Below are 10,934 nucleotides of genomic sequence, written 5' to 3' on the forward strand. Positions count from 1 at the left end.
AAGGAAGGTGGACAATGGAGGGTGTGCTTAAAGTAAGTTCCCACTCTGGGGCCCTGAAGCTTGAGCCTGCTGGGAACTCTGGGAGTAGTATAAAGTTAGAGACTGATCCAGGTTGAGGGCTGTTCCCAGGGAGCTGTTAATTGCCCAGAAGCTCCTCCTCCTCCTTTTGGGTGGCCCTGCCAGCAGGCATGTGGGTTCTGGGAGCCAGAGAAGGCGCAGAAGCAAAGTGATACAAGTGCCAGCTGTTGCAAGTTGGGGGGGGGGGGGGGAGCGGGGCGTAGGCTTTGAATGGGTGCCCCGTGGTATCTGCTCAGTGTGTCTCCCTGTAACCTCATGCCCACACCACGCCTGTGCCGTTTGTGGGAGAGTAATGACCACCTCATCCTGGTCTACCCACTGGCAAATAGGCAGTTTTCACACATCGGCCTTAAACTACAGGAAGGATAAAGACAGAGCGAGTATGGTGGCCAAAGAGGGAAGACCCATTGGCAAATGAGGTGGACTTTTGTTTATAGTTGCGTTATGAATGGTTTGTTTTCTTAATCGTGACCCTATAACCAAATGTGCGTAAGCACTGACTGAATAATGTGCCTGCTACTGGTTGAGAACTGAGGGATGATAAATACAGAAAGAGAAAGCCTCCCAGACGGAGATCTGGTCAGCCGCACTGGAATCCCAGCCTGTCAGCAACTCCTCAGAGTTGAGCTTTTTTTTCTTCTTCTCCTAATTAGTAAATTTGCAGGCATTGGACTAGCTGGCAAATAAGGTACTATTAGTGTCCTTCTCCCACCCCCAAAAGATCTCTCTATACTAATCATGGATTTCTTCTCTTCCAGCCTGTGTGATGGTTTGTTTTTTTGGCATAGCTGACACACGATGTTCCATCAGTTTTAAGTGTGCAGCTTAGTGATTCCACAACTCTGTACTGTATGCTGTGCTCACCACTAGTGTCCCTCCTGTCACCACGCAACACTATTACGATATCCTTGACTACACTCCCTGTGCTGTATGTCCCTCTGTATTTTTGCTTCGGTTTCCCTTGCCTTAGGAGACACATCTGGAAAAAACAATGCTACAGCCGTTGTCAAAGAGATGACTGCCTGTGTTCTCTTTTAGGATTTTTATGGTTTCAGGTCTCATGACCTACCAACATTCAAACATACTCATTTTTTTTTCCTGTGACTTCTTTTTTTTTTTTTTTTTTGGCTGGGTACGGTATACTTTATTGATGGTACACGACAAGGTGTAGGGGTCCCCAAGCCCCTTCTCTCCTGCAAGGGGTCTGGGATGGAAACTCCGTTGAAGTCAGGAGACTCTCAGTGTATGGCGGGATAAGTTGGGGCAAGGACTTCCCAGCGGCTGAGGGCCTCTCTCTTCCTCTTGCCCTTGATGGGGCTGGTGGCCCAGGGGGCTCCTACTCCTTGGAGACTATTTGAACCATACGGCCTACCACCGATTGCTGTAGCCAAATTCATTGTCATACCAGGAAATGAGCTTGACACAACGGTCTCTGGGGGCAATGCCAGCCCCAGGATCGAAGGTGGAAGAGTGGATGTCACTACTGAAGAAGCAAGAGACAGCCTGGTCCTCAGTGGAGAGTCCAGTATGCCCTTGGCCCTCCAATGCCTGCTGCATGACCTTCTTGATGTCATTGTATCTCCAGGCAGCAGGTCAGATCCATGACTGACGTGTTGGGGGTGGGGCCACAGAAGGCCACGCCAGTGAGCTTCCCATGCAGCTCAGGAATGACCTTGCCCACAGCCTTGGTGGTGCTAGTAGAAGCAGGGATGATGTTTCGGAGAGCCTCTTGGCTGTCATGCCACAGCTTCCCTGGAGGGCCATCCGCAGTCTTCTGGTGGCCATGTGGTCATGAGTCCCTCCACCAGGCCATAGTTGTCACAGATGGCCATGACCACAAGAACCAAGAAGCTGGTGGTGCAAGAGGCATTGCTCATGATCTCAAGGGAGTGGTCATTTCATGGTTCACACCCATCATAAACATAGGGGCATTAGCAGAAGAGGCAGAGACGATGACCCTCTTGGCCCCACCCTCAAGTGAGCCCAGTCTTTTCCATGGTGCTGAAGACCCCAGTGGACCCCATGGGATGCTCAGCACTAGCATCACCCCATCTGATGGTGGCAGGATCTCACTTCTGGAAGGTGGAGATGGATTTTCCATTGATGACCAGTTTCTCATTCTCAGCCTTGACTGTGCCGCTGAATTGGCTGTGGGTGGAATCATACTGGGAAATATAGACCATGTGGTTGAGGCCAATGAAGGGGTTATTGATGACTGTATCCACGTTGCCAGAGTTAAAAGCAGCCCTGGTGATAGGCACCCAATACGGTCAAATCCATTTACTTTGACCTTTACCCTAGAGTCTCAGAGATACAGCTGGCACTGCACGAGAAGGTGCAGCTGTCAGAAGAGGGAGGATCAGAGAGCCTCCTGTGACTTCCTCATTCCATAACTGGAAGCCTGTATCTCCCACTCCTCTTAACCCATCATGCCCATCCCCCTACCCCTCTCTCCTCTGGCAACCATTGGTTCTCTGTATTTATAGGTCTGATTCTGCTTTGTTGAGTCATTTCTTTTTAGCTTCCACATATAAGCAAAATTCTGTGATATTTGATTTTGTTGGACATAATTCACTTAGCATAATATGCTCTAAGTTTATCCACATTGTTGCAAATAGCAAAAGCCCCCACCTTTTTATAGCAGCATGATATTCCTGTGTGTTGGTGTATGTGGTGTACCACATCTTCTTTATGCATTCATCTGTCCGTTGACCTTTGTTTCCATAACTCAGCTATTGTAAATGTTGTGGTAAACATAGGGGGTGCATATATCTTTTGGAATTAGTGTTTCCATGTTTTCAGGGTAAACACTCTGTAGTGAAATTAATGGGTTACATGGTATTTCCATTTTTAATTTTGAGGAATCTCCATACCATTTTCCACAGTGGCTATGGCAATTTACATTCACATCAACAGTGCACGAGGGTTCCTTTTTCTCCACATTCTCAGCAAAACTTCTTCTTGTATTTTTGAGTCTAGCCATTTTGACAGGTGTAAGGTCAATATCTTATTGTGGTTTTGATTTGCATTTCCCTGATAATTAGTGATGAGCATCTTCCCATGTGTCTACAGGTCTTTAGAAAAATATCTAGCCGCTACCGTTTTAATCAGATTACTGGTTTTGGGGAGTATTGTAGAAGTCCTTTATATATTTTGGATTTTAACCCCTTATTGGATACATCATTTGAAAATCTCTTCTCCCATTCAGTAGGTTGGTTGCCTTTTTGTTTTGTTGATGGTTTCCTTCACTGTGCAGAAATGTTTTATTTTGATATAGTGTATTTTTCCTTTGGTTTCCCGTGCCTTAAAAGAACTATCTAGACAAGTATTGCTTCAGCTGATATCAAAGAAATTACTGCCTATGTCCTCTTCTAGGAGTTTTATGGTTGCAGGTTTCCGACATACAAACATATTCAAATTAAGCCCTTAAATCATGCAAAAGAACTTTGGAAGATTCCCACCAAAGAGATGTTAATGATCCTGAAGAGAGAACCTTTTTAAAAATATCTTTGATATTTTGAAATCTGATATTCCCCAAGGAGGAATTCTGCATGTCAAGGAAGCAACAGAGGTTGAAAACTCCCTAAGTTCTTGACAGATACGTGAGAGAGAGAGAGAGACAGACAGACACAGAGAGACGGAGAGAGAGAGAAAGAACAGTGAATGGAACAGAGTAAGCACTAGATGTGTTGGCTATTATTGTGTTCTAGCATAATGACTCTCATCCAGGATCCTGAGAAGGTCCCTAAAGGGGAAGCTTATCATACCATCGAGGAATTTGTGTTTTTTAGAGCTACCATGAGTGTATCCTCAGAAAAACGTTGGCAACCACCAGGAGGTCCGAGGGCTTTTTTGAACCTACTGTCTTATGTTGAAACCCACAGAACAACGTCTCCTTTCTTATGATGCTGATCACAGCCTAGCAACAGAGGTGCAAGTTCCCTCTGTCCCACCCACCTTCCCCAGAGAAGTGCCCTTCCTGGTTCAGAACCATGGACAGTGTCATGGGCAGGGATAGTCCCCTGCCACCCAAGGATCTTATACATGCTGATGCTGTGACATCTTTTCTAACCTTTGAAACTCCCTCACCCTCTTGACTATGTGTGTTGTGTTGTCAAGAAAGTATCCATCTCGGCCAAAGTCTAGACCTGTGCCTTTCAGTGACTGTGGCTCTCACCCCCTGCCAGCCTAACTACTGTTGGCTCAAGAGAAAAACCAAATGCTCCAAAAGGCCACTTCTTCACGTGTTTGCTGTTAGGAGTATCCGGTTTTCTTTTTTTTTTTTAATTTTTTTTTTAACGTTTTATTTATTTTTGAGACAGAGAGAAACAGAGCATGAACGGGGGAGGGGCAGAGAGAGAGGGAGACACAGAATCGGAAGCAGGCTCCAGGCTCTGAGCTGTCAGCCCAGAGCCCGACGGCAGGGCTCGAACTCACGGACCGCGATATCGTGACCTGAGCTGAAGTCGGACGCTTAACCGACTGAGCCACCCAGGCGCCCCAGGAGTATCCGGTTTTAAGTGCAATGTATAAATGACTCTAGGAAGAAAGGAGCAGAACTTACCAGGTGTTTTCACGTAATCAGGGCACACATCCTCAGTCTTAAAATGGGGCTTCCATACAACCAGGCACTCTGGGGTTCAAGATGCTCGACAGGCCAAGGATAAGACAACGATGTGCATTATAAGGGAGCCTGTGAGTTTTGGTTTAAGGTGTTTATAGGTGATATATAATGCCTCTATGACACTATGTTCTTTATATGTAAATAAACAACTTTTTTTCCAACCTAAAGCAGAGCCCACATAATCATCACCAACGCTTACCCTTCTTAACACAAACAGATGAAAACTCTTCTTACTCCAGAAAGAAACCCTGCCCCTAATGAAGCCACATTGATCCAAAAATGCCACATGCCTGGGATTCCTTACAATTAGCAACACTGGAAAAGGACAGCTTGTTTGAGTGAACCAGTTAATGGTAGTGATACAGTTCAGTTGGGTGCCCCGTTCTCCGCATCCTGTGCTCAGAAGGGCCCTAGCAATCTCATCTCTCATTTTTGCAAAAGTGAGGAAATAGAAACATAGATGACCAGTAACTTGGGCAGTACTGGAAACTCCTCTACTCCAGTGGCCTGTCTCACCTGCCACGAGAAAAATGTGTCATCTTGGTTTAGACACTTCTGTCTTGTGTCGTTTTTGTTATGGGCGATAGTGCCACGGAAACCATGGTGGTCAGGTGAGCTGGCTGGCACTAGGAAGCTTAACTGGTACTTGGTTTATTTCAAGATGTCCTGAATATGAGATATTGGTAGGAGAAAAGGGCCCACCGTGCTTTCTAAGGAAGATCCAAGTGAAAGAGTTGAGTTTGGAGAGAGCTTCTCTCCTGGCACATAGTGGTGTGGACAGCCATTGCAGATTCCAGTACATTCTCTGTGTTTACTGTGATGATTCCGGCAGCCATCTTGCAGGTTACTGTCTGCTGCCGCTACATTTCGCTATAACGCTACCCAAGAGGGCCGAGGACTGGCCTCCAGGGCATCTGGCGTCTCGGGAACCAGGTCACAACGTAGAAGCCAATTAAGCAGAAATTTGGTTCGCAAGCCAGGAAGGTCTGTGGTAATGAGCCAGATCATCTCATAAGAAGAGAAACAGACCCTGAAGATGAGTCCTCACAGAAGAGTAAACAAAGATAAACCTTGGTGACCACCCCTCCCAACTTTCCTTTTCAGCCCAAATCATTTTACCCCCTATCAGTGGAATGTTAATGACTTACATCCATCCCCCCGGTACCGTTGCAACAACAAACACAGGCAGCAGCTATCGGCCACTTGACGTGTTTCGCTGGCCCTTCTCATTTTCACTGGCTCTTACCCCTCCGCCTTAAGGAAGACTTATAGATGTTTGCCTTCCTAGCCAGAGAGAGGAAAAGTAGAGGTCTTTCTGAAGAGGAAAATGTTTGCCCTTGTTCTCTTTCCTTGGCAACGTGGCTCCTATAAATAAGGGCAGTTGGGCTCTACAAAGCGAATGAGAAGACAAAATGCCAGTGTTTCAAAGGCGAGCACATGTTTGAGCATTGCTAGCACAATCTCCTCAGTCTCCCCTCAAGCCTATAAAATAGATCTTCCTGTTCTGCCCGTTTTGCAGATGAGGAAACCGAGGCTCCGGGTCATTAACTTGTCTGAGGCACAGCTGGCAGGCGGCAGAGGCAGATTTGAACTCAGGCAGCCTGTCACCTCAGCTTCTTTTCTCCTGCCTCTCTCCGGAGAGGATTGTACAAGGCCTAGAGAAGAGCGACGTAGAGCCGACACGATTTTTAAGGTAGTATTTTCCCGAAGGATCAGTTTTCTTACTATTTAATTACTGCTCAACACACTTAAAGATTACGTTGGCCTTCCAACCTGAAATTGTGTCCAAGACAGGCTTTCCGGAGGGTCTGTGTTGACGATCCAAATGAACTACTCAGAGAATGAGACCCCGTGAGTTTCTGGGCTCAGAAACTCGGAACACGGTAGCTCTGAGAAGACCTAAAAAAAGACGCGGGAGGAGGAGAATCTTAACAGCCTCGTTCTTGGAAATGATACCATTTATAGGAAAATTGCAGCTCAGGGTCCTTCTTAGGAAGATCTATTATAGACCTGTTACCAAGATCGATTGTCTGGATTCCTGAAAAATTGGTCTTTAAATAAAACGTAGCTGTTCTTGGCATAACTAGAACTCCAGCGGGAAACTTTGGAAGCAAGCATGTGGCTCACAGTGGCCCGCAGGCACGTTGTGATGGTTGTGTCTTTCTTCCCTTGGGCCCGATTCTAGCCCGGCTTCCTCTCCCCACCCTTCTTTTTCTTGCACCCCCCCCCCACCTTTTGCCCTTGTTCATGTATCACCTTATGCTACTTTATACCCTCTTTGGAGGAAGCGAGGATGTGCATAAATTTAAAAAGTAAAATAAATATCAGAACTTCCTGCTTCTCAGCTTTGCAAACATAAAAGGAAAACCATGTGTATCTGAACCTGGCCCCCTGGTTATTGTAATGCCAGGTGTCGTCCATGAGTACAGTTGAGCTAAAATGGGGGTCAGAAATTGAAATTATAGAGATTTATCGACCTAGGGAACTGTGGCCAAAACAACTTAAAACGGCTCTACTAAAGTAGATGACTCTTCCTTTGTGTTTCAGTGGTTGAAAACCAGAAGGCATTCCGCGTCGTGGCAAGGGTGCTCTGGAGTGGGGATTAAGTGTGTATTCTTTCAAGTCAGCAGATGCCACTTAGATTAGAGTTACAGCCTTTTTATTTTATTTTTTTAAGAAAAGGGGAAAAAAAAGAAAAAGAAAACATGCCTGAATTCCCCCAAGGGAAGTCTATATTCCATAGCAAACAAAACCCCAGCCAGAAGCTACCCTTACATGCTTCAGCCTCAGCGTCTGAGCCAGCTGAAAATGTCACCCGTGGCTTTCCAAGTCAGACTAGCCTGTTGGGTCACTGGTCTTGGCTGCACTGAAGGCTGAGCTTTGGGAAAACAAAGCGCCAAATCAAAGCAGTGAGACCGTGGCTCTCAAGTCAACTTGGTGCAGGGAGGGGGGGGGGTGGCGTGTGTCCATTGAGGAGCTAGGTAAGGGGAGCTCCAAGAGTCCAGGCACGGTAATCGGCACTTATTAAGTGCCACTGTATACTACCTAGCAGCAGTCTGCTAGATGCTCTGAAACGTACAGAAGCGGTCCCTCATTGATGTCACGAATCTGACACAGGCAAGTGGTGTGTGTGTGTGAAAGTTTTTTGAAAAGGATAAGGAAGTGATGGCCCCGTGCCAGGTGGTGGTCGTGCTGCTGTTCTCGTGTTTCTAGTGTCCCAGAACTCCAAGCTGCATCTTCTGATGGAGGTCAGCACGGCCGTTCAAGTCCCCCGTGCCCCCGGCAGCCAGCCCGTGGTGGTCCAAGCCTGGCGTACTTCCCCCCCCCCCCCCCAGAGCAGGAATGGTCTGCCCCCTCCTTGCTTCCTGAGATGGTGTGGATGGCAGGAGCACAGGTTGGAGCCAGTCAGACATGGGTCTGGGTTCCAGCTCTGAGCCTCAGTCTCCTTCCCGCAGGGCTCATAACTCTGAGGTGAGGCTCTCTGACCTGTTTCATGTAGGTGTCGTGCAGCCTCTCCCCTCTGTTGTCACTCAAAAGCGTAGCCCTTACCGAGGCGCGAGGTAGTCCGGGGTCTCCGGTCTGCCACCTCCGGGCTGACGGGCCTGCTTCTGCCACCGGAAGCTCCCACTGGCTCGATGCTCGGTCTGCCCAGAAGACCGCCCCCCCCATGTCCCTCATGGCACGGAGTGCTGGCCACCTGTCCCGCCACCAGGCTCCACGTACCTGACTGCGATGTCAGGCGTTGCTGACTGATGTTCAGGCTGGACATCCCGTCAGATTCTCCCTGGTGCCTACATCGGTGTCGCTTTCCAGTTCCCTTCAACTCAAAAACCTCAACCTTTCCCTCCGGGAAATGGCATACTCTCAAAAGAAGGAGGTGGTCATTTTGCCCCCTCAGTCTTCTGTCATCAGGAGGAGGGCAGGGGACCCCCGGGAGGTGATGGGGGGAGGTGAGTATTTGTGTTCTGGCTCCTTCCCCCCTCCAGCGAGGGCTGTGGACCTGTACTTCCTGCCAGGGGACCTGTTCCCCAAGCACATCTCTTGTTAAGGTTGATTCCCCCCCCCACCCCACCCCCCCCCCCCATCCACAACCGGGCCATATCTCATCCAGCAGAAAGCATGCCGTTCCTAGGAGCAGGACTCTGGGAAAGGGGACCCCCATATAGGCTGAGGAGCTGCGGGATCTTTCCTGCCTGGCCCTGGGCCTTCCAGAATCACACAAGGATGCCCACTCTGCCCGTCTCACAGGGCAACATCACGGTGCTCACACGTTCTTTACTCCCATCTCTCTGGTGGGTGGTTTGAGGGTAGGGAAGTTTCCAGCTCCTTTGACTGCCAGAAGCAGAACTCCACCTCGGCGGGGGGGGGGGGGGGAAGTCAGAATTAATGGTAAGGCTACAGAAGCACCAAAGCCAAGGACAGAAAATGAAGTCTGCATGAGCCTTGTGTGATCGAGAATTGGAAAGTCAAAGGCTAACGTTACTTTCTCATTAGATGTCTCTTCGCTCTCAGTGTGGCTTCTTGGTCTGCACATCTTACCTTTTCCATTTGATTCTCTGCCTGGGCTTGTTCGCTATACATAAGCACCCACCCACCCCCCAGCAAGGGGCTACCCCAACCTGAGAGTCAACGAATGCTCTGCCGTCCACAGCTAACTACTGGCATGGATCCCCTATCTCGGAGTTGAAACCCCTCCGCAAATTTGATTGGCTCAGCCCAGTTTATGGCCACTCTTCAAAGCCAGTGTGCGCTGACGTGGGCCAGGTGGGGTTCTGAACTGTGATGCGCGGTGAGGAGCTGTGAGAAGGCCAGGTTCCCAGAACTAGGATGTGACCACGTTTGTCAGGAGGAGGAGGAAGACAGTGACGATGACCAAATGTCATCAATTTTAAGATAGAGGAGGTAGCTTTCGCTCATTGTATCCAGGCAGCAGAGAGGATTTTTTTTTTTTTGTAACGTCTGCAAGCTCTCTAACCGCAAACGTGCTGGCATCACAGTTGCTGCTTGGGAAAAAGCCCTGGGGACACAGCAAAGCATTAGTCAGCGGACACAGTTGACCTCTAATTCCTTAGAACCGAAAGGTTTGGGGGGGGGGGGGAGGGTGGTGAATCCGATGTCTCCAGCATTCCTGTAGCAGGAGTCCAAAATAGGCTCTCAGTACTCAGACTACTAATCTAAAAATGTCGCCTCACCAATGGTCCCATGGCACAAAGGACGTTTTGTGGTAAAGAATAGGAATTGGAGACCCTCCGTTGATAGACTGACGCTGAAGAGTCAGACTTCAAACGTGAAGATGTTTTAAGACCACCTTCACCAGTCTCTCGTTACCACACGTGACCTATGACGATCTGTGTCTAACTAGGATTGAAAGAACGATTTTAGCAAGCCTGGAAGAATTTCAGTGATGAAGCATTGTGTCAGAGTTTAACTGGCAACTTAAACTGTTGCCTCGAAATAATGGTGTGGCTTATGACTGCTTAAGTCTTGCCGCTCAGTGAAACGTAGTGATGTCATCAACAGAAGGGGGTGCAGAACTCTGACCGGCAGGCACGTAGAGGTAGGGATCTGGTGTGCAGGGAGAGAAATCTTGGGGGACCTTCCTTGCATTAGGGTTTGCACAGCGAACATATCTTCACGTAAATTGTACATGGCCAGCCCATAAATATAGCAGTGTTCTTGAGGAATCCTTGTATTCGTGCTTCATGTGAGAATGCCAACACGTCAGCCCTCTAGGTGTGGGAAAAACACCAGGAAAGAAGGGGTGTGCTGTGAGATGGGCGGAGGGGGGCAGCAAGCAGGCCCGTGTAGCTCCAGCCCAGACAACCAGGGAGGACCTTCGTGTGGCCAGGAAGCCAAGGATCTGATCACATAGGAATCTATAGACCAGAGCAGGGAGTTTTGAATTTATCCTGTATGCAGTGGGACGACAGTGGCAGAGTTTGAGCAGGGGGCTGACACATTTTAAAGGTCATCCTATTTGCTAGGAAAGCAATGGCCTATAGGTAGTAAGGAGAGAAAGCAGAGAGATCTGAGGCTTATAAAAGTGTCGGGGACTAAAGATCGGGGTGGGGAGAGGGTTGGAGCAAAGATGGAGAAAACAATTAAATCCTAATGAGCACATCACATGTAGGGCACACAGTTCTGGTACCATTCACTCAGCAGCGAGAACCGATGGTCACTCAGAAGAACATATGGTTGTCCCTCTGCAACGTAAGTGGCATCGCTTCCCAGA

At 48.4% G+C, this 10,934-nt stretch overlaps 1 protein-coding gene across 1 annotated transcript in view; it reads left to right on the top strand.

Moving 5' to 3' along the window:
* CCBE1 (collagen and calcium binding EGF domains 1) overlaps positions 1 to 10,934 on the top strand; it is a 235,962-nt gene that overhangs the window by 157,628 nt on the left and 67,400 nt on the right. The window lies entirely within an intron of this gene.

Source organism: Lynx canadensis, chromosome D3 (assembly GCF_007474595.2).
Source record: "Lynx canadensis isolate LIC74 chromosome D3, mLynCan4.pri.v2, whole genome shotgun sequence".
In the NCBI taxonomy this organism is placed as follows: domain Eukaryota; kingdom Metazoa; phylum Chordata; class Mammalia; order Carnivora; family Felidae; genus Lynx; species Lynx canadensis.